The sequence below is a fragment of the Pelmatolapia mariae genome, linkage group LG9, assembly GCF_036321145.2.
Source record: "Pelmatolapia mariae isolate MD_Pm_ZW linkage group LG9, Pm_UMD_F_2, whole genome shotgun sequence".
In the NCBI taxonomy this organism is placed as follows: Eukaryota; Metazoa; Chordata; class Actinopteri; order Cichliformes; family Cichlidae; genus Pelmatolapia; species Pelmatolapia mariae.
This window is the reverse complement of record NC_086235.1, coordinates 23,722,854-23,748,159: the sequence shown is the minus strand read 5'-3', so window position 1 is coordinate 23,748,159 and position 25,306 is coordinate 23,722,854. Positions and strand designations below refer to the sequence as shown.

The 25,306-nt window shown below is 38.9% G+C and overlaps 1 long non-coding RNA gene across 1 annotated transcript in view; it reads left to right on the top strand.

Moving 5' to 3' along the window:
• The first annotated feature begins 207 nt into the window (after positions 1-207).
• Positions 208-25,306, top strand: part of LOC134634393 (uncharacterized) — a 37,594-nt gene continuing 12,495 nt past the window's right edge. The window contains exons 1-2 of the long non-coding RNA XR_010094835.1: positions 208-265; positions 11,443-11,505. This is a non-coding gene — a long non-coding RNA (uncharacterized LOC134634393). The remainder of the gene's footprint in view (positions 266-11,442; positions 11,506-25,306) is intronic.

The following is a 25,306-nucleotide window of genomic DNA, read 5'->3' as shown; positions in this document are numbered from 1 at the left end:
TCCATCCATCCGTCCATCCATCTGTCCGTCCATCCATCCATCCATCCATCCATCCATTCATCCATCCATCCATCCATTCATCCATCCATTAATTTTCTGTCACTTATCCAGGTGTGGGCTGTGAGGACAACAGCCAAATCCCAGACTTCCCTCTGTCTGCCCACCTCCTCCAGCTCTTCTGGGGGAATACCAGGGCGTTCCCAAGCCAACAAAAAGATATAATCTCTTCGGCATGCCCCCAGCCTTCACCCTGGACTTCCACCTGGTAGGACTTTGCCGAATTATTTTTCTTATTTTTTTGTAATTGTTCACTATCAAAAATATAGAAATACATGTATGTGGACTGCCAGAAGCGCTCTATGAATAAATTTGACTTAGTAAAAACTTGAAAAATGTTTATAGTGTTTGCTACTTCCAAAAAACAAAAAAACAAGCCCCCAATCTTTTGCACTAATTTGGAAATTATTCAACATCAGTATGCTTATTACGTTGTATACACCATAAGAATGAGCGCTTAAAGTTAGAAGGATAATTGTGTTTTCTTGAACATGTTTGGATACACTAACAGACCACCTGAGGAAACAGTGACTAATTTGTTTTCTGTGAACTAGAGCTGGGCGATATAAGATTTTTTCATATCACGATATGTTTTTTTCATTTCAGGCGATAACGATATATATCACGATATAAGCCAAATAACTATATTTGTAAGATTTAAATGTGCCGTTGCTCACAAGTAAAATGTGAAATAATCAGCAGCTTGTTTTGATTTAAATATTTATTTCCCGTAATAAGTTCAACAGGGTAGATGTACTTAAGGAACATGAGACTTTTTCAGATAAATAGGCAAATATTGCAAACTACACAAAAGGCACAAAGCATTTAAGTTTCAAAATAGAACAAACAAAACAGACTACTAAATTGTCAATTCCACTTAGAAACAAAATATTAATTCTAAAAATAAATCTTAGTTTGTTTTACAGAAGAACAGACAAACTTTTGTCAATATCAAATAAACTGAGAACTAAAAGGAAATTCTCAATCTCTCCTTGTTGTATAGCTTAGCTTTTCAAACAGTTTTAAAATAAAGATGCTAACTGAACATTCTTCATATATATGTATATATATATATATATATATATATATATATATATATATATATTAGGGGTGCAACGATACTCGTATCGATATTGAACCGTTCGATACAGTGCTTTCGGTTCGGTACGCATGTGTATCGAACAATACAAAATTTTTAATTTATTTTATCAACTTTTCTTCTGACGATGCTGTGGATCTGCGTTCGACTACTCCGCCTAGGCTGCACTGTCGAGCGCAGATCCACTGAGCGCAGCGCAAGCTAGCAAGACAGAAGCTTAGCTCGTTGCAACATGGCAAATTGAACCTCCCCCACCCTCATTCAGACCTGGCCTTTGGAACTATTTTGGTCTTCATGTGAAGTATGACCCTGAAGGTAAGCGCATCATGGACAAAAGTAAAACAGCATGTCGGATGTGCCACGCAATGCTCAATTACATGGGTGGGAACTAGTGCGTTAGCGCAGTTTGCTCGTTAACGTGTTGACGCCGTCCAGCCCCACGCACGGGGCGATCTGCGGTAGCTCGTTAACGGAGATTTGCCTTGTTGTGGCGTTAATGTCATTTCAGATTAACGCTGACAGCACTAGTGGGAACACAATGAATATGACTGCACATTTACTCCGACATCATCCTAGTGCAAAGACAAGTGGAAGCAGACAAAAACAACAAGCACGCATGCTACAGACTTTACCCGAGTCATTTAGACAGCCGTTAGCACGTGATTCTCCTTATGGGGACCTGATATGTTTAATATGCTGCTTAGAGTATACCCCAGAAGAAGGGTATAGTATAGCTTTTATTTTGGAAAGAGCCATTTCTCTGTAATAAACTCTCTTTTCCAAAGATGAGGGATTTTTTCCATGAGATATTTATTTTTTTATTACTTTGTCGTTTCAGCAACATTAAATTTAAAAACTGTACTTTTGAGTTAAAATATATATTTATAATTTTAATAAATGACAAATTAAAAAAGCATGAACATTCTTTTGTATCGAAAAAATATCGAACCGTGACACCAAAGTATCGAACCGAACCGAACCGTGAATTTTGTGTATCGTTGCACCCCTAATATATATATATATATATATATATATATAAATAAAAATAAGTAAACTTTAGTCTGACAAAAGCCAAATGACGAATTAGCGCTTTCATTCAGAGATTGAGCATGCACCGGTTTATTGTATTTCCAGACTTGCTTTCGGCACAATTTACAGTGCGCGCTACTCTGTTTTTTGTCAGACTTGAAATAGCCGAAAACACTACGGAACTTTTATGGCCCTTCCGTTCGACAATCTCTCCGGCATTGGAACCATCATCTGTTTTCTCTTCGGTAACCTTCGGTCACGCTCTCGGTTGATTTTTCTCTAGTCGGCACACTCATATCCTCCATTACCCGGGCGGCACGGCGGCTAGCTGCTTCCCAAACAAATACACATGTGTGGCTTGGCATTTGTGCTGTACGTAACAAGTCACGTGACGTGACGCTGCGGCTGTGATTGGTTCGGCTCTGCACTACTTAATTTGGATTGGCTGTTCTTTTTTTTCTTTTTTTTTAAGAGAGCAAGAGAGATGAGGCCTATCGCAATAGTTTAATTTTTCTATCGAGAAAAAGTTATTTCGCAATACATATCGTTGTCGTTCTGTCGCCCAGCTCTACTGTGAACTGATATTTCAAGTAAATGTGAAGATTTACATGAAAACAAAAACGCTCAATTGTGCTCTTCTCTTTTTAAACATTCACCTTGCTTGTAGTCTGACAGGCTATGATTTTAACAATTTGAGATGATTGTTTTGGAATTTAGAAGTGTTATTGCTGGTTTTCTGGATAATTATTAGGTCATGTTGCTTGCCCTTTTTGCCTCAATAATACATCTGTTTGTGATTCCTAAAAATCATAGCAAAACACAGATTTGTGTGACATTATGCAAATTTTAAAACTGATCAGAAATCTGAACTATTAATGTCCAGGGATGATACAATATATGTCCTCTGAATGCAATCAGTTCCCTAAGGGGAGGACCCTAGTCTGATGTGTCTTCATTTAAAAAAAAAAAATCACTGTCACACCACGTATCAGTCATGTCACATAAACATATTGTAAATATAAGTTTGGTTTAACACACCTTTAGAGCATAAGCGATTGGACAGATCTTCACAATTTACAGTAGTATGACACTTTATACCCGATATGTAGTAGCTATATGCACGCCACTAGTTTATATATAGCTGCTGTTCTGATTATTAATGTACATATTTACCACTTGCTTTCCACATGAAAATAATAATTCTATATTTTTCCCCTTTATTTCCACATGGATATCTAATTAGTAATGGAACCTTTCAGTTACAATTGTCTTTCTCTAAACGTCTGACGCTGACAAGAGTCAAGATCTCCTCTGCGTCTGTTACAATAACCCACTGCTCACGCTTACAATGGCCTGCATATGATTTGGAATGAGCGACAGCTAAGGCAGCCACGACATATTCATACAGAATGCTAATCATGCATGATACAAGAATAATAGACAATGTCGCTTTCAGTTCATCAAGCATCCAGGTAAGTGGATATGTAATTTAAGTTATTATCAAATCTACCTAATTTGGTGTGGTCCATCCATCATGATAATAGCACCATTCTGTGCACACACTTTCAATTGTGACAAGCCTGTATATATATGGACAATACCTTTGGCATCAGAGTTCCTTTTCATTATAGATAATTGCAGTCCATGTATTTTAGATCTCTTCCCTGGATGTTCACGACAATGTAGTTCTTTGAATGAGTGACAAGAAAATGGTATGACCAGTAGACACAACCAAAAATCTAGTGGTGAGTTTCATTTAGTGTACAAATGTCTGTTTGAAGAGGGCAATTTTTTTTTACAGCATTTTATAATGAGAATAATATGAGTATCGCCCTGGTCCTTGTATGTCCTTTTAAATTGTGCAGTTTAACATTATGACCCTTCAACAGTTCATGTATAGAAAATTTAAGGCATTGAGTGCAAAGAAAAACATGATGTTAAAGAATATATAAAGTATGAGATGTCTTAAATAAAGGTGCACCGTTCAATTCCTTAAGGTCCCTTAATCAAGCTGACAGATGACAGGAAGGTTGAAGAGGAGTACTTATCTCAATCAGGTACAGACCATCAGCACAAAGACAGATAAACACGCTGACCTTCATTAGTCTGGCCAAATAATTAGCTGACCTCGTCAAATAAGCACTCGCGCTGCACACACTCAAGCACGTACGCACACATACACACTTTGCGCACAGTGGTTTGTATGTGCCTTTAATGAAAAGAGGACTGACGCACAAAGCTGATTGCTTTGTTCTGATGAGTTTCTGGCTTGAGTAGCCCACTTGATTGATGGATAGATGAACACAAGGATGGGTGGATGAAGACAGACAGAAAAGGAAAACTCTGGAGGAGATGAGGGCTTTTGTCGGGTAATATCACAGCAGGCAGGAACAAAAAGCTGTCTACTTGTTTTAATGTGCAAAATGTATTGATCAAATTGTTGCTGCAATATGCAGAAAGAAACATTAAAAAGCATTTTAAATGTATGCATCTTTATAAATCCTGCAAGACAAATTCTCGAGTCTAGTTGCAGCTACCTTGTAGGGAACAACCATACTTGTCCATGCAGTTGAGTCCTGTCATGTACTTTATGCTCACTTCACCATGACCAATACACTAATCTCTGCCATTCTCCTCTGGCTACAATGAGCTGAAGAAGGTTAACTTCACCTTCCAGGGTAAATAGAAAAATGAACAGAATGGCTGTCTGAGATGGGGTTATAAACAGTAGTCATTAACTCAGCTCTGCCACTTGCTGGCACAGAGGGAGATTTGTGAAAGGTCGTACTTTGGAAGTCAGCTTTTCTGAGATGAAAAACAGCAACACACCAAACAATTAAGAGACAATTTGTTGTTTCAGAGATACATGTGAATGGCACTCAGACGCGATCCAGTTTTAGTCTGAGGTTTTTTGTTTCTACATGTAAACTGATCTGACTCTAATCCGACATCTGATGTCAGATTCCTACGTTGCCTTCGGAGTCCACTGCAGACTTGGTCTGACACTGTCTCTGTGAGTGTCAAGGATGTAATTTGCATTGGAGTAACTGATACTTTAAGCTGAAGTAAGGGAACTCTTCACAAAAGGATAAATGCAACCACATCACACTGAACATTGTCAGCAGAGAGTAAAACATGTCAGAGACTTGAAGAATAAGTGCCTTCACTTACTCCAGTCCATTTCTAGGTCTTTGGCTTGACAGTTTTAGAACAGCGGTAATATATTCTGGCACCAGGTCTGAAGACAATTATGTGAAATTGCTGCTTTCTCATCTAGATTTGCCTGTCTCCACCATTTTCATCTCAATCCAATCCAATCTGAAACCATTTGAGCAAATAAAATGATATTTACTTCATCTTCTGTTACAAGCTTTCAAAATTACAGGCTTCAGGAAAAATCAATACAAAATGCCAGCTTAGCAGCAGATGTATGCTCTGTGAGAATGCTAACTTTTCCTCTTCATGTGTCTCCCCATCCTCCCACAGAGGTAGGGGGAGGAGACAGGGAGCAGGAAAAGAAGTTCCTCACCAACAACTAGGGGGGTGGATTTTGTGGTGGATGTTTATAAACTACTTGTGCTTGCAGGCCGAATGCACGATTGTCTTGTCCAAGACGCTAACCTTTAGCATCTCGCTGCGCTTCGGCGCATCTTACAAAGTTCACTGCGAGAAGGGAGTCTTGACCCTGCGGATGATTTGGAGGACTGAAATACCACTTTCATTTATTATTTATCCCGGCTGGCCAAGGGGAAGGCAAGCCGTGGCGCTGTCATACCTGACTGGCTAATGTAAGAAGTGGCCATCTCACTGCAACCCTGGGGAATCAAAGCCCATTACTGGTTTGAGAGATTGCCTAATGTCCACTGTGAACACACACCCTGGATCAAAACATTAGGATGAGAGGGAGATGTAGGTACACACAAACGCACTCCAGTCAAACAAGACGTTGTGCAGCGGTTGGAGATGAGAGAGGAGCATTATTCAGAGTCCTGGAAAACGAGAAGTAAACATTTATAATTCAGATCTGGCCTTGCAAGACTTCGTGTAACTCCAGTACAGCCAGTTCATTGGGATGTATTGTTTATTAGATTTTTTTTTATTCTACAGGTGGAGACAATGCGTAAAGCATTTGTATAACAAAGAACTCCTGTTTTTTTTTAGTAGTAAGAGGTAAATTTAAGACCGCCCATATTGAAAATCTTACAAAATCTTAAAGATAAGGACTATAGCGAGTTCAGCAATACCAAAAGTCCCCTAAGAACAGACTGGACAGCTAAAGTGGATGATTGCAGAATTCTTGGTATAAAAAAACTCTTTCCCAACATCTAACCAAGTCCAGGACGCGCCAAAGTAGAGTCGGCCTTTCGTTGTCTGCAATCAAGAGACGCCTTCATGAATGTAAATACAGAGGTTTTACCTCAACCACTGTTAACACCATTCTTCCAAAAGATACTCCCTCATTTGTTATTTTGAGGTTGGTGGTCACGCATCAGTCCAAAATATTGGTTGATAAGTGGATCCAAAGCATATGACTGACATATTTTTATACTTATCAAACCATTCAGTGACCCCTTTGGTGCACTATGAATAAAAATATTTCATCACAGAAAGAAAAAGAATAGGTTTGCAGTGACCCTCTCTAAGAGGACCTAAACTACACCAACAAAGTACCACCCTTCCACATGAGAGAGCTAAAGTAGCCCCTCACTGTACTGTTGAAGAGTTCAGGTTTTACAGGTTTTTGTTTAATTTCTCATCCATCTGGCTATGTGAGTAAAGCTGTAATTTATCCACTGTCAAAAAGGTGGTTGCGTGCCAATAACACTTGCTTATTACAGAGACCATGTCTAATGGTTAAGGACTACCTTTACACAGTTTCTCAGGTTGAAAAGTGCAATGACCACTTCTTTTTCCGTTCTTGTGTGCACGTGAGTGGGTGTATCTGTGTCGGCGTGTGTGTAATTGCCAAGATGGAGGCTTAATGACCCTTTGGATCTGCAACCGAGGTGTAGCTAATGAAGCGTATGTGTATGAAGTACAGGCCTCTGCCTTTAATGGGAGATTCCTATCAATACCACAGATCAGATTAATATTTCAAAGTTAATGTTTTTGTTGAGGAATTTGCAAAACAAACATGAGATGAGGCTTCACAGTCGCTTGTGCAGGAAAATGCAATTTTCTCAGACTTAGCCGCTCATCTTTTTAATTACAGACTTAATAGCTTTATAGATTTTTCAAAGATGAATTCTTATTGGCATTTTTATAATTACTGGTCTTTATTGCTTTTTATGAAAATAATCGTCAAGGCTCATTTACCCCACAAACCCTGAGGCCAAACAAATGCGTTTCAATGATGAGTGCAGATAACCTCCAAAACACTGGTTCTCATTTTTCCAACTCTTGAATTCTTTACGAATATCAGCATTATATTTTTCACTTCATGTAAATAAGTGCTTCGCACCCATAAAACCAATTACTAAGTCTTTTTTTTGTCTTTCAGACAAGTAGTTTCAGTAGTGAATTTGTACAGACAGCAGTTTTATTGTTTAAAGATGTTGGCTGGACAGCATGTTCAAACATACCGTGAACTCCAGAGGCTGCTGAAACCAGAACAATGCGCATTGGCCTATGGGGGATGCAGAGTTGGCCAGAGTTTCACATGTCAACATACTATCAAATGTGGTGCTAAAATGAATGAACCTCCTCAGCATTAACACATGTACAGAGCTGAAGCGGGCCAAGACAGCTTTAGAACTCTGACTGTAGAAAAAATATACCTGGACACTTCAGCGAAAACATATTTAGAAGACCTGGCCAAGGTTTTCTCGTGTAGTCTGCAAAGGCCTTCGAGTGCAGCAGCCTTAGACAAACAGTGGCTCTGAGCCATACCCTGCTAAAACTTTGACAATGAATTTGGGCAGCCGGTAGAAATTCAGCCCTATGAATTTGTGGGATAGCAAAGCAGGCAAATAATCTTTGTGAAATTTATACCCACCAATGGAAGAGGCTCCTCTAATCACTATTTAATTTAGGTTGAGATTCTGTGCAGAGGGATGAGTGTACATTTGGCTAGACTTATCACCACTAAAAGGGAAATATGCATCGATTTAGCCTTGAACTCCCTGTTGAACTTGGCTGGCCTGCTTCGTTGCGGTTTCCCAGTACATTCCCAATTCCTCCTCTCTCTCCAGGACCCAGCGTGGATGCAGACAATAACCGGAAAGAGTATTTAGAAAATTTTGGAATGAAGTGGATGTAAATTTCAGTCCTTTACATTTGCCAGAAGCATCTGTTTTATCTATAAATACTAGCTCCCAAAGAGCCAGAGCTGTGGAATATTTCAACCCATGCTTTATTTAATTGGCTTGGAAGCGTAAAAGGAAAGAAAGAAGACTCAAACTATGACTCTTTTTCCCTTAGACCCCCTGCTAACAGGCAAGTCTGGCTCTTCTGTATAACTATCCCAATCTGCATTTTCTCATAATAGGGCCAGTGCCAGCTAAACATGTTCACAACACGAGATTGTAAGAACAAGCCATTTGCTTGAATATTGTATATAAATCAGTTGGCAAGACCATTTATGGCACCAGGATTAAAGCAAAAATCAGTTTTGCTTTTGGGGGGAAATTGGGTTTCTCGTGGTGTGAATGAGTGTTGGCGTAGCTTGTCTGGCCTTGGCTGTGTCTGCTGAAACTCTAAAAACAGCCTCTGTTTTGGTTCCAACATTTTCGGTCTCTATGGCGCTGGATCCCGTGTAGTGTAAACTCAGTGTGGTCTGAAGAGCCTCTCTGTATGTCTGCTACACATGTGAATATGCTCGACAGATGTTAACTGGCTTCCAGGCAGACAGGCTCTCCTCCCCCTGGCCTTTTTGGCTCTGGTTGTGACATGGTGACACACAGTAGCATCTGGAGTTCAGACTGGGTCACCCAGGGCAAATATGATACAGAGCGGTACATCACTTGCTTAGACCTCCCACAACTTTGAAAAGGATGATTTTGACAGGGTTTTGGAAAAATGTTGGCATTCCTGCCCACTCTACATACAGAGGCTGAAATATTTAGGACTGTTTTGACTTATCTGACCAGCTAACTCCTCATATGTTGGCAATGCAAGCAAGTTTTTACTAAACTCAAGATGAGAAGAAGCAGCAACTGGTAAGGCTGTGAGGTTTTTTTTTTAAAAAAAACTACCACCAGCATCTGATACTCCATTTATGGAATGAACCCAAAGGAGAAAAAAATCTGCTGTCTTTTACTGATTCTAGATCTACTGAGAGAAAAGTCTCCACAGGAATGCACACGTCTTCATCCTCACACACAGGTATAACTGTGATATGATTAGAAATATGTAGCACAGTTAATGACTTGTTATTTGGTGAGTATGCAAGAGATCATACGCAGGGAAAGGCAGATGTTCAAAATATATGAGCTTATATTCAAAAAGCCCAAATAAACTGAAAGTCACAAATAATAAATTTTGATGTCGTTTAGCTTATGGCATATGTAAATTCAAATTCGATTAAAGGCCTTCAGTATCTTTAATGCCAAAGCCAGCCAACTTAAATTCAGTCCATATATGCTGCCAAAGGGGATATATTTGAAAACCACCAGTGAAAAAGACGCCTGGTTGCCTTTTTTGTGTGGATTTCAAATTATCGTCATTTTTCAAATACATTTTGCTGTTTTATGGTGACCCATTTGTTAGGATTTTGAACACTGCCATTTCGTGAAGGCAGCTTTTTGATAGTCAAGACGGGTGTATAGGAGCTGTATACCTATTAAAGCAAACAAACAAACAAACAAAAAAAAACAGCTTTTGTGTCAGACTTGATGTTTGACTATTTGTCTGCATTTCCATTGTTAGCTGACAGTCAACCATGCTCGCAGACAGTGAAGCGTCAGCTCGCAGCTCATGAAACAAACATTTAGCAAGCACATAACAGCAAAGCTGCCAGTTGACGTGCACCCGTTCAAATCCATCCCGTCATGTAAATAACTTGTTTCAGTGTGCTTTCAATTAAAGCGGAGGACGAAGTGCCATTGCTGCCTTTGATGGATGAGCTTAGATATTGGAGTGTACCGTTGGATGACAAAACGTTCCCCCACTCCACCTCAACTCCTCTTTCCTATTGATTCTCCTGGCGGTTATTCATCAGGGCGGTGGCCACTGTCAGATCAGCTGCTCCTTCTTCTCACAAAACACATTTTCCACAGTTATTGATAAAGCTATTTGACCTTTTATTCAAATGTGTGTGTGTGTGCGTAAGGGTGTGTGTGTGTGTGTGTGTGTATAATGTGCACACATCTGTGTTTTCTTTCTCTCTGCTCTTGCCAGAGGCCTGCAGATCACTGCAGTTACATGAATAAAGTCAGGCTGTTTTGATTAACGCCAAATGAGTAGGTCTATTCTTTGCAGATGTGGGTTTTAGCAGTACTGAGCCTTGCTTTCACACAACAAAAATAAACCCCAAACCTGTTTTACAGTTTGGCAAGGGGGAGCGCACATATACAGTACGGAGAGTTTGCACATACATATGCCTGTGTTCATATACGTCAGTGGTCTCGTACATACTGTGATGTGCATGCCTTCATGCATATTATTTCAGTGTTTTGAAAAATTTCGACCATTTTGTCAAGGTGAAGACAGGCTGCCTTGGCTTCGAGTACAATAGCAAATGTGCCCTGAGTTAGAAAAGCCAAAATTGGAGGGAAGAAAGCTTTGGTTGCACAAGGGTTGATCCACGGAGAGGATAATGATTTTACAAAATCTCTGTGAGATCAGTGGAGGTTATAAATTGTGGTCACATACCATATGGCATCAGACTGAGGGTACCGTTCTGACAGAGATGACCGGATCTTGGAATACTTTTGGCTTGTTACTGGAGAAGTTAAAGAGGTAGTAAAAAAAGGTAAATAGTATTAATAGTATTTTTTTATTTATATTATATTGTGCTTTTGTAGTCTTACTTTCCTCTCACCTCTGCAAGTACTTTTTTACACTACAAGCCAAATTCATCCATCTACACACGAATGCAAGCATTGGGGCATTGTAGCTTGCTCAAGGACACTCTGACAAATGCGATGGAGGAGCTAGAGATCAAACCACTGAACTGTTGACTAGTGGGTGGGGCACATTTTAATTAGGCAAAGTCAATAAAAAGACAGACAGAGAGAGACAGAGACAAACAGATATAATGTGCAACCTTATGGAAATTAAACTAGTTACTTTTGCATGTGTTTGTGGGTTTTTTTCAGGATTCAACCCTCAAGAGAAGTGGTTCATTTGTCGACACCGGACGAAGATCATCAATGTGCAAGGTTAGGATACATACAGTCTTTTGCAAAGTTTATAACGTACTAGGATACAAAAAAAGTTAAAAAAGGAAGCACATACTTATTTGCATTTTCTGTGGGAGAAAGTCAAACGAATTTTCACTTTACTTTAAAATAAATGCAAGACTTTTCCTTCATACCTACCACACTTGTTAACATACTAAAAGCATAACAAGACATCTGTGTTTTATATCACTGGAAACAATGTATTTTCAATTTTGATGGTTGGTCAAGATAAGACTCGGTTAAATATGTGAAACATTTTAATGATTTTTGACACGTTCTTGTAGGGAAACATAGGGAACAGTCTAATCACTGGGAAAATACTTAATTAGCAATGAAACAGTTTGGTTGAACCCTTTTGATTTAACCAAATAAGAATTTACTCAACATCTGAGAGCCACATTTTGTTTCCCTTGTATTATTCTCAGTGAAGCCACAGATAGAGGAGGAGAGTAACATTTACACGCTCTAGTATGAAAGCCATTTTCTTGTCCTTCATGGTGGCAAACTGTTCAATTACCATGTCATATAATTTCCCAATAGACCCCAGGTTTTTCACAATAAAGGACTCGAGTTTTAGTGAAAACCCCAGTCGCTCCAGTCCAGATGTGTAGTGATCAGTTCTGATGTGGCCGTTAGATTTTATCTTAACTTAGTGGTAATTAACGCAGCTGGGGGTTATTGTTGTTTTTCACAAAAATATCTCAGATTCATGAAACTGTCGAAACATCTGTACTTCATTGGTTTGAATCCTTTTAAGATCACCGTGTGTGAGTTTATTGTTGTTTATGTACTGTTTATGTAACACGAGCAAAGCATTTTAATGCATATTTACCCCCTAGACGAAGGTTAGGGAAATTGTAGGTCATGACTTATGTTTTAAACAATTAAGTTCACTTAGTTAAAATGATTATGTCCATGTGTGAATTTAACATAGGTCATCTCACAAAACTCTAAACGGTGGAATCCTGAAACTTAAAGAATGAATAGCACAATGAAAACAGAGATTCTCTGTTGGTGTTTTTATTTATATGATGACTCGCAGCTGTGTTTATATGGTGTATGATTTTAAACCCTGCTGAGATTGAAGCGCAACGGTTTTATCCTATGAAATTTTCGCTCATGTCTTTTCCTTGCTATCAATAATTAAGACTAGATCTTGGAATGAAAAAGTAATTTCCCTTGAAAGAACCGGATAGAATTGACATAAACCCTAGCCCCAAAAACACAGCCCAAGAGGTATCGAAAAGCTCAGTAGGTGCCAATAAAAGTGGAAAAACAGAAATCTTTCTAGCAAAACACAACAACAAGAACAAGTACAAGCCATTGAAGTGGAGAAGTGAAAAACAAGAGCGACTTAAGGTGATTCTCATCTTCAACTCCAAAGCCTTGGTACTCCCAAAAAAAAGTGGGAATGTAATTTCCCAGACTAGGAACATAAGCCAGGAGTAATCTGGCCTGTAATACCTCCTAGTCCTTAAATAAAAGCCCTCCATTTTAAGTCTTCAACCTCGTTTTCCCCCTCCCTCCCTTCCCCACCTTTAATAGGATTTGGTAGAAAATGGCTTTGTGAATCGCTCCTTTCCGTCTTGCTCAAGGAAGAGCGGGCTATTCTCATTGAGAAGTGCTTAATTGCTTCAAATGACTGATGATATATCGAGGGAGAAGGGCCTTGAGCCAGGGGCCACATCCAAACACATAACAGATAGCGCTGCTGGACGATGGAAGGATATGGACTGCAGTGTATATCTGTACATTTTTGTGTGTGCGGTTATTGCAACAAAGATGAAATGCTGGGGGTAGACGCTTCTCCGTAAGTCTCATAAGTGTGCGTGCTGTGGATGGAACATGCGTAAACATGCAGTTCCCTGCATGCGTGTGTGCTTGGACTTGCATGTGTGTGTGAAAGAGGGTCGCCAGGCAGTGTGCGTCCTATCGACACCCCAGTAACAGACTAAATTAAAGCTGTGATGAATTGTGGCTGTCATGGCAGGAGAGAGGGGAGACTCTGCACTGTATTCTGCCTCTGATTAGGTAGGAATAGAAAGATACAGTATATCATTATCAATATGTAGCACTATATTTTCATTAGATTTTTCTCTCCACAGTGGACGGCTTGATAGGATGATTTTTCATTTCAAGAAAAGATTAAACATCTTCATGATGTCAGTGAGGAGTTTGGTTAAAACTGTTTTTGGTGTTTCATGTGTTAGGAACATGTATTATGATCTCAGTGGTGCCAAAATAGCTTTGATGAACTGGATTTTACTAGTTTCGTGTTCATAAAACAATTTAAAAAGCTAGTGAAGGTGCAACATGCGCAATTAAAATGTAAAACGTAGAAAACCTAAAAGCTCTTTCATCATTGTAGGAAGCTCATGGCCATATGAGAGGCAGCAGCCTTGGGCTGTTTACTTAAAGAAGCAGAAAGTCACAGCAGTTCCAGGGATTGAGGGTTATTGCATGTTTGTGCACTTTGTGCTTTGAAAGTGACAACCTTTGGGTAGACCACAAGGTTTTTTTTTCTGTCAGCTGAAGTGATATACCTGAGGAAGCAACATGATACGCGAGAACACAAATGTAGCTCCGAAAGTTACAAATGCTCACTGTAGTTTTCAGAACTAATGAGACAAAAGTAGCTCTTTGAGGTTCAAACCAATACATGTCACAAACAGCTGACGTATCCCTATGAAACCCAAAAACTGTTACTAAAGCACAAGACAAACATGGCAGCTGTGTAGGGTTAGGCAGCCTTTTAAACTACATTAAAATTGTCAGCGCTCTATCATGGTCTAAACTTGAAACTGAATATACATCTCATTGGAAAGTTGCTTAGAGAGAAGAAAGGATTGTGTTGCTCTTCAACAATGTATTTCCAGTGTATGTTATTATGGAGTTCTGGTCATTTGTTTGTGGAGCTTCCACAGATTTGTACATTTCCTGACTTTGTGAACCTCCTTATTTTAGTCTATGGTGGGGCAATCAGATGTAAACAGAGATCGTCAAGCACAATGCGCAGTCGTGCGGCGTTATAAGAACTGTTGAGTGTTTTCTGCCTTCCAGTCTTTTCAGCATTTTCCCTTTTGAATCATTTTTGGTTGCTCAACAGTGGCACCGATCACATATATGGAAACAGGAAACATGACGAGGACCGTTTATATACTCTGAGAAATTAGGGTTTGAGATTTTCAATGGTCTCAATTAGGGATGGGTATCGAAAACTGGTTCTTGTTGAGAACTGGTTCCCACTGTTTCAATTCCTTGGAATTGTTTGCCATTTTTGCAAACGATTCCCTTATCGATTCCAGTCGCCCCGAATGACGTCACCACGTTGCGGAGCGTCATTTATCTGGCAGGAAACATGGCGGCTCAAATGCTCAAAAGTTTGGTTATACTTTACGAGAACGGATGACAACAGGGCAACTTGCAATACTTGCAAAGTAGATATTTCATTTAAGGGAGGAAACACTACGAATATGTAAAAGCATTTGCTCACAAAACACGCGATAACTTTAAATGAATGTCGTGTTTTTAATTCCGCTCCGGACTCGTGAATCTTAACCCAGCAGCAGCGGTAACGTTTGCACGTCCTCTCTGATTAATGCGGCAGGTAAATAATCAACTAACAGTGCATATTATGTTAGCGCGATCTGCCTTATTACAAAACCTGCCATTACTGTGCGTTGCATTTAGGTGACCATGATGAGAGAGACAGACAGAGTCTGGCTGGCTCAGATGCTGGCAGTTCTCGCTGCAGTCTACCGGTAGCGTCTCCTTTCAGGCCAGGATAGACGAATGTCACCGAGCAGTGACTAAGTTTGTGGTAAAAGGCTTGCACCCATTTGCCACAGCAGATGCCCCCGATTTTCGGTAAGTGAATGTGTTTAATTGTAGGCAGGGACATTACTGGATATTCTTGTGTTATTGCTACAGAAGAATATTTATTTTATTATTTTACATTTACAATTTTTTTTCCCGGGGACCCTGTGACACCCCATTGAAGAGCCGTAGGCTGTGGATCTCTTAAGATCTCACTGTTGGGTTTGTAAGGCCATGCTACTCCTAAATTTCTATCTTGTTCAAAGAGAAGATATATAACAAAGTTCTAAGCTAATCGACCTTAGTGTTCTCTTTTTTTAAAAATAAGAATCGATAAGAGAATCGATAAAGAATCGAATCGTTAAACAGAATCGAAAATGGAATCAGAATCGTGAAAATCTTATCAATACCCATCCCTAGTCTCAATACTTGTACTAAACGGGGGTTGTTGTTTCGTTTTTTGTTTTTTGCATAGCTCAGCTATGAGTATGCATTTGTTTATCAGTGTCCAATATAGTTTTGTTACTGTGGGCACTTGGACTGACCCCATTATTATCTATGTAAACAGCACATTTAGAAGATAATATGACCTTCTCTAAACCTTAAATATTTGTACAAGGACATGAAAGATGAGATCTATACAATGCTGCTCAAGCTCCGTTTATAGACATGATGTATGGTGGAGAAGGCCTTAGACAAGTACCATCACCTAGTGCCGTAGATAAAAGATAAAGTCAGAGCCACACTGCCGCGTGCAGTAGAAAAGAATACCTTACAGAATGGGATCTTAATTAACAGTGTACACACATCCACTAAAATCTGATAATATTTTTTATCAATCTGTCTGTTGACTGAGTTAATTTTTTATGTACTTCCTGCTGCCGACAAGAAGATACTTGCTCAGTAATAAGAAAGTAATGTCTTCCCATGTCCTGCTTACATCCTTAGCAAGTCCTTTTTTCCTTCTCATCCCTGTTGTGCATTCGTAATGTAAATGTCAGTAAAGGTGTGGGTGCTGTACTTCAGCAGAGAAGGGAGAATAAACGCAGGAAGTCACAGATGATTTAAAATATAACTTTTCCAAACAGCTCAAAAAATATCAGCAAACACACAAAGTGTTTCTGTACACGTTGGATGACAGTTTGTCTGCTAGCTAAATGTATGGATGCTGTATTTACCCAGAGGTGTAAAAAAAAAAGTACAAACATTAATGTGTGAGATCTCAGAGATGGAGAAAGATGAAAGAAAGAGGTCAGGAGAGGAAGATCAGAGGTTATTCTCAAAGCCCAGAAAGTTGATTCTGTTCATCTGGATGTTGAGTTCTCAGTGGGAGAACTCAAAGCTGTGATGTCCACATGAACAGATCAGTTTTCTGGGATTTCCTTACCTGCATCCAGACAATATCCTCAAAGGTAAGGACTGCTCAGCAAAAGTTTGATTAACTGTAAACTTAAATCTTACATAATTTTGTAGCTCATGCTAGATTTTTGATCTATATGTGATGGTTGTGGGTTTTGGTTTTCTTGAATGAATATACAGTTTACAGCAACGAGCTATGCAGACATGGTGTAGAGTAGGCTTCTGCGTTCAAGGTCCAAGTCACATCATGAGTAGTGTACATCATTATAATTTAACCTGATGATTAAGCCACTCACCTAATTCCATCTTTTATACTAGCTTGATATTCTCTAAGGGTCAGAAAGCAGCTATTATTGCCCATGCAACATTTGCTTATCTCTTGTTGAATTCAGTTAGCCTTATGCATGAAGAGTAGTAAACCTCAGAACAGTAGAGGCAGCACTAGTAACTGATCATAGCATGTAGACAACCGACTCGAGGTCACAATTCAAATTGTGCATCTTATTTCTAAGTGATTATCTTCCCCACACCACATTGCTACACCTGATCCTAAAGCTATTAACTGATTATAACTGTGTATTTTATATGATAAAATATGATTATCTAGATCTGCAGTGGCCATCTAACTGTGAAACCCCATTTATGTTATTGTAGCTTTTCTGGTAATAACACTCTAATATCTCACAATGTATGTATTTGTAGGGTTTTTTTTAAACAATAGCAGCCACTTAAATAAACTCTGAAGCAAACCACTTATGAAATCAGCCCAGCTCAACAATACTCTACACATTTGAGGTAACACATGGGAAGCTATTTTTGGTGACACAATCCTAGAAATTCAGTGGCAAGTGGAATTCACATATATTCTCTCATGGCGGTAGACTGTCTATGTGTATATACTGTTTTATCAGTGACCCGTATCCTGTTTACCTGATAGAGGCAAAAACTCAGCGTCGAAACTCCTTAAAAGTCAAAGCCAAAGGGGCGAGGGGGTGGAGGAGCGCATCCAAACGTATACCACATGTTATCACACACAAACACACACTTTCGTACGCACACACACTAACATACACACACACACACACACTCCACCAGCCGCAGGGCGCCATGGTTACCTTGGAACTTTAACGTGGACCAGCTGGTGTACTTGGGTTGTGAAATTGCATTGCACTCTCGCGCGCACACACACGCACGCACGCGCGCGCACACACACACACACACACACACACACACACACACTTTCAGAGGATCAAAGGGAGTTGGAGCCCTGCACAGCAGCCCTTCTGCTCCTGCCCTTGGCTAAATGGACGACCAAACATTCCAGGCTGTCCAGCCCAGTAATATCTGGCCCGCAGCCTAATGAAGATGGACTGTGTTTATAATTCTCATGTTTGCTCTGATCACTAACATAATCCTTTCTATACACACAACATGGAGATAGAAAACACTGTTTCTGCTTCTTCACATTAAGTCAAAGTGCAGGAGAAGAAGAGACGAATGAAAGAGGTACCTAAAGCTGAAATACAAACCCCTGTTTCAGTAGACTTTGTAGCTCTTTGCATTTTCACACAGGGCATCACATGATCTCAAACAAAAGAGAAGGCACCAAGGGATGTTTTTCTGCCTGCTTGAGACTTTGACACCTGCTTCGCCACAGCAAATTGGAATGGCTCACTCTCAAATGAGATTTCTGCCTGCCGCATGAGGAGAGAAAAAAGGTCACCCATTACAACTATTCTACATGATTCACAGAGTTATCACATCTCTGCTCGCCTACCTTCCCTTTAATTAGCTTCGGGGACCTGGGCAAGGTGTATGTGTGTGTGTATGTGTGCGTGTTTGTGAATGTGACTGTCTGATATATACAGGGGATCTTTTTCTTTCTTGCTTCTTTCTCTCCCTTCATCTGTGTTTGGGCCAAAATTAAAATCCCCATGTTGCTTTTCAGGGACATACTATATTTTTCTAACAACAAATGCATTGACCCATGAAATCTGCCCTTATTTAGCTTGCACTGTGAATCAGAGATTACGCTTATCACTAAGATGCATGCTACACTGAGTATGACTGCAGCGATGTGGTGCAGTTTAATGCTGAATGTGAAGGTGGTCTTTTGATTTTTTGTGACTAAATAAATGACAAGTTGCAGTAGACTTCTCCTTATCATTCAAGAGCTCCTACACATGATAAATTCAAGGCGGCATTCTCTGTCTCACATATCCCTGTAAACCATTCCCTTCTGAAATCCCTGTAAACAGAACATTTGGACAACTGGGGAGGGGAGGGGTAGTAGACTGATAATAAGTTTTATGTTTAGATTTTTGAGTCTCTATTTTACTTTGCACTAGCATATTGGTTTGCTGAGAGTTGTCTAACACTTAAAAGATCCTTATTTGCACAGTTACTCGGACTATTGTAGTTATTCGGTATTGAAGATTCAAAAATATCCAGGAAGAAAATAAACTTGGCGAGATGGGATAAATGTAGGAGAAGACACTGGAACCTTCTTTTGTGTGTGTTTTTGTGTTTGTTTGTTTGTTTGTTTTCAGAAAAGAACTCATCATAACCTTTAATGCAATTTGCATGCAAAAATGAAAAAGAACAGTTGATTTTGAGGTCATTTTGTCTCAGAGGTTTGAAAAGGAGGAGCATTGATTTGGCGTTCACTTTAAATGATATGGTCAGTTACAGATTTATGTGATTTATTGGTAATTTAAGAATTTAATGCAGCAAAACGGGCCATATATTGTGTGATCATGTAAGACATGTGAATTACACCTCAAATGATTAGTGGATAAATGACTACTTAAATGTAGAAACAAGTGATCTAGATCATTTTTTTCATATTTAGTGCTGTTTGTTAAATGCAAAGGTTTTCATACATTCTTTGTCTTACATTACAGTTAACAATCACCTTAGGCTCAAGACATTTAAGCATCTTTTTAGTACATAGTACTTTTAAGTATATAAGCATGTATTACTTATTTATTCATGTATTAATAAACTGATTAATCAGTTTATGTAGAAATATAATACAGAATTAATAACTAAAATGTTATTTGCAGAATCATATCTTTTTTTTTTTAAATTTATGGACTTATTTACATAGGTACTACTCTAATACATATTAACATCCAAGCTCATTTCCCTTTAACTTTACTGTCATTTTACCTATTTTTTTTTAAGTCTTGTGAGTCAAATAATAATTGCACCAGTAGTAATAATAAGTAATAAAACTGTATCAAAGCCTGTGAGCTAGTTCAGGCAGGAAACGTGAGCTGCTTCATACACACTGACTTGCCTCACTCTCACCGTGTCACATACCAATCACACTCTTCCAATATGGAGATCTATTTAAGCTACAGAATATCATATTTCTCCCACTTACATCTTGTCCGTGTTGTTACCCTGCATCGCCACGTGCTGTTTCAACCCCTTCACCACCCCACCATTCACCTGTTGACTCTAGGTGGATATTTACTCATCACTCCCCAATTTCTATGTGTATCATATTTGCAGGGAGTGATGAGCTTGGAGCCTGGGTGCCAGACTCTAAAGCCACGTACACACTGGAAGCTGTTTGCTCATTGCACATCGGTTTGAAGCTGACGGCTGGTCGCTTGCAGACATTGTAAATGTATTTACTACCAGATCATATTTCAGTCACTGGTATTCTTCACTCTCATTGGGTAGGCTTCTTAGTTGGTCACCTGGAAGTTGTGAAGAGTTTATCGTGAGACCCGTTCATTTCACCAACACTTTCTCGCACAGTGTTGCTTGAAGTTGCCAAACATCATTCACTTTCTATCGTCTCTCATCGCCGCGTCTCTGCAGATCACTTCTGGTGTATACATGTTTTATCACCCTGTGTTGTGATAATAAATCATTTCAAATGTCACTTGTGTGACTAAAGTTAAACTATTATTGCTTTATTGTTTAATAATTTCAGTTTTAAGTTAACAAATTGGCCAAAATCTGCTTAAATTCTGCTTCAAGTGTGGCAGCTAATATTAGTTCAGAGAAGAGTGAAGTGAACAGAGACTTTAATTTCTAAACAACTAGTGTAATTAATTAAATGAAAATGGTTAGAAGGTTCAATAAATGCTCCATTTTCAATAAAATGTGAATTTTCTGGCAATTATTTCACGTTTTAGGCATTAAAGGGATAAGTTGTGGGTTTCCCAAATGCTTTTATCATTGCATGCATGAATATATGTACACAAACAGGCTTTGGTGTCTCAGCCATATGTGTTCTGCCCCACATTCGCACACACTCATAGACCCAGTTCATCAATACCAAGGGGGTTTAATCGACTCTCAGAGGAAGACATCATTGCATTTAGAATCAAACCTATGGAATCAATACCTGTGTTACACTTAAAATGACAAAGCGCTTAGCTGCTGCTCACGCTGCCACACAGCCCCAGGGTAAGTTTTGAATGTATAGATGGATTTGCAGATCATTTTACGGTTTTGATTTTGGTTGTGTGATAGATCATTGACGATCTGAATCCCTCGGGTAGTTATTTTCACCAGTGAAATAGCTGAACTCCAACAAATACAAATAGGCCTAATACAATAACTACAGCAAACTACTTTGAAACCATCCGATTGCTCTTTGGAAACAATTAAATCACCAATACCAGGTTTTTGTGCTTGCTGGATTTTAACACCTCAACTTAAAAAAGGTCAATAAGTCACTATAATGCCAGCAAACCTTATATAATCAGGTGAATACAAGCTCAACTGGGCCAGTAATGTTCATTTAACTATGTTTAAACACAAAACCAGGCTAGTCAAGACTAATATGTCTTTTCATAACCAATTTTGAGGAAGATTTTGATACAAACAATGTAAACACATTGTATTACAGCAAAGCCTTTCTTACTTATCAACAGAGCTGCTGTCGTAATTAACACAAAGCTCTTAAGAGTCTTAGGAATCCTCACTTTGGAACGAGTCCCTGCATTTTTAATTGAAAAGAGGAAGCTGAATTATACAAGTAAAGTGTTTTTCTTATACCTTGCTAATCTAATGATGAACTTTTGGAATTTTAAAGGGTTTAAGTGGTGTGTTAGTATGACGTCGGGGGACCTTCACTTTAAGCCAATATGTCAATATCAGCTTAAGTGAAGGGCTGGCTTGAAAGCTAACCACAGAATCAGACTAAGTGTGAATTTCCATTTCTCTCAGATGGTTGGTAATTACAGCTGAGCTCTCTTATCCTCATTCTCTCAAAGTGTCTTTGCCCACAGTGTGTGAGCAAGTACATATGCGCAAGATAGAAAGAGGAGGAGAGAGAGTGCAAGAGAATCAGTCTTATATATTATTTCAGTCACGCTGGCCACATCTGAAAACATTTCACAGGCAGTGCAAGGGAAATGTAAATCTAAGTTTGCTGAATCCAACGCGCGCACACACACATACCCACGCAAAGGAGAGGAAAAAAAAGCCTCGTCTCCCCACTCTCCCTTATACACACATAATGCATTAAAATGGAAAACAGCTCACACTGGCCCCGGCATTGAAGGGGGCCCTAATATTTGTTTTTCCCTCCCCTGTAGTGTCCTCATTGCCAATGACCAAATTTATAATAATCTCTAGCTCAGAGTCCAGCGCTGCTTTCAGAATCCATAATCACCTCTGCAAAGGTTTCTTCAGTGTGGCCATGGCCGGCTACATACCCACTTTCTTTTAGCTCTGCTTCAGTGCTACTGCACTTGGCCCCAACCTCTGCAATCTGCCGGTGGGCATGATTGTCTGTCTTTGCAAGGACAACCCAACCTCAGTGAGGTATTGCATGCAGTCATCTGGCTTATCACTGAGTTTTACTCCTGTCACCCAATTAACATCCCTGTGACGAAGACTGCATACACTATTTTCATACATGTGAGTAGTTAGTGTCCTTGCTTCTGGCCTTTTTGCCAACCTCTTTGCTATGTTATGAGCTCAGAACCTAACTACCTATCAGCGATGCTTACAAACTACTGCTCAATTTTATGTAAATCAGAGCATAACATATATATATACAGGGCAACATGGACTATTAAAAACGTAGTACATATTCTTAACTAAATCCAATAATACTGTTTTCCAAAACTTTGAGACGTGTCTTCCTAGGTAAACATGTTTTGTTTGCAAAAATGAAAAACACACAAATTAATTACATGCATCAATAGTCAGGCATCAAAAATGGCTGTGGTTTGTCACTGGGAGAGAGAAAATTCAAGCTTTGTTTTCTTGCATATTTTGTGCTACTGAAAATGAGCAAATCTCTTTAGAGACTTGAAATGTGCAACATTAATATCTTCAATAATCTGATGAAGTTTAAAATAATTTATGTTGGCTGGCTTGATTTATGTGTGCTGAAGCTACCCTCACCCCAGAGTTGAATAACCAATGGGCATTCTGAGTCATGTGCACATGGGCCTACACACAGTTGGGGGGCCATCCAAAATAGTCTTGAAAACCTTTAGATCTTGAAACTATGTACTACCAAAACAAGGATCTATCCAACCGACCAACCATGGGTTGAATACAGTAGTACTTCATATTTTTGCTTGCTCCTTCCTCTCTTATTACAGTTAATTTTAAAGTTGCTTCTTTATTGAGAATGCATGCAAGCTTATTCAGAGGTTAGCTATAGCAACAGCAATCACAGCAGGCCCAGAAATTAATGTTGGCTCTAAATGAAGAAGCCAGGCTCTGCTGTAAGTATGCAGAGACAACAGATCATTTGATCATTACTGATTTTTTATCTCTAATGATGACGAAGTTTTATAAAAATGTACACAAGTTAAACCTTCACAGGGAATATTTCTGATTTGCCTGCGTTAATTCTTGATTTTTTAAAACAGAAAAAAGTATGTATAAATTATTGCTAAATTATGAACTTTGAACAGATTAAACAGATAGAGGATGAGAAGTAGTACTGGTCAGCCCAAGTCTCATGGCAGTTTGTTAAATGGTACAAAAAAATCGTTATTAATGTGAACTGCTGCATTTTTTTGTGTCCATAAAAACAGATTTTTATGTGATGCATTTCAGTAGGAAAATTTTCAGAGAGGAATGCAAAAAAAAAGGAATTATTGTTTATCAACACATTGATTAAAGGTTGTGACTATATCATGAACTCCTCTGAGACAGTGTTGTTCTGGCAAAAGGTGCTGAAAGTAGGACAGTGAGACTCCCACAGACAGGAGAGCGACAACAACAGGTGTGTGTGTCTGTGTGTGTGTGTGTGTGTAAAGCTTTTAAACGGTGTATCTCGATGGCTACTTTTGATTTTCCAGTAACATACAATGCTCTCAATTTAAAACTATTGTAGATGTCTATTGCACAAAGCCTGATCATTAAAACAAGTTGGCTGTGGCCCTCAGGGTAAGTTGAAGCGGTGGGTGGGAATCTGTTTTTTTTTTTTGTTTTTTTTCAGGCGATATTCAGACTTGCTATGTTTGATTTTCTGTGGATCTTTTTGTCAGAATTTTCTCTAAGAATGTGCTTTTTGTACAGTATATTGTACTTTATTAAAACGTTTTAAATCCTAAATGTGAAAAACAGGTTCTTGAAATAACTGTTTGCTTGTAAAACCCGGCCTTGCCCCCCTAGTTATAGGTGAAAGATTAAAATTGTGAGGTATAAATCTTGAAAATTGAATTTTCCAAACAAAATAATTGCGTGTTCAGGCTTTCTGGAGTTTTCAGGGAAATATTCCCGACAGCAGGAAAAGGGATTCCTGGTAAGATGTAAATGTCTTTGACTCCTGCTACTACAGTATATGGCTTAGCGTTCTAACTAAAGCATTACTTTCATAAGTGTACTTATTGCATGAATCTTTATTATAAAGTTGTGAAATTTCACTTTTTTATCTGTAGACTACTTATATGTACTGTATTAGTACAGTTACTAATCAATCACAACACCACAGGGATCAAACAGCCATGCTTTAGATAAACTTTGTACCAGTAACTAGTCACAGCCTAAAATATGAAGTAGGCCTGTAATACCTTTCCTTATTTTCATTTATTATCATTTTCTTATATTAATGATATTAGGTTTCATGATGAGGTCCACATATGTTCATGTTGTCACTCTGAGCATGTCTCTCAGGCTTCAGGCTGCTCTGAATGTCATATTCCAAACTATTTTATTTGCAAGAGGAGATTTCCGCCTGCCTGCTTCAAAAATGCTTTTTTGGTTTTGAAGGTATTTTAATTTGTTTAGCTTCAAAGTAGAGCACACAAGACAGCCGTGGATACTGTATATGTTTTAGGACCAACAACAGCCAAGGTTTTTGTTCACTCCAGAGGGGAATTAAGAGAGCTGGACTTTGGCTGGGCTTAAGGTAAAAAGGCGATCATTTTTCATGTGTAAATGGCCGTGTTGAGGAGTCAGAACCACAAGCTTTAAATAACATTATATAGCTGAAATGGTTGTTTTGATAATCAGACCAAATGGCTTCTAGCTAGTTTAGTGTGTATATTTTCATGTACTTAAGCTCCTTCTTAACAAGTCTACCAACTGTTGCAAGTTGTTTTTCTATGTGGAAAACAGTGTAGAGTTACACTAACAGGTCACTTAGTAACATGAGAATAGCATTTTATAT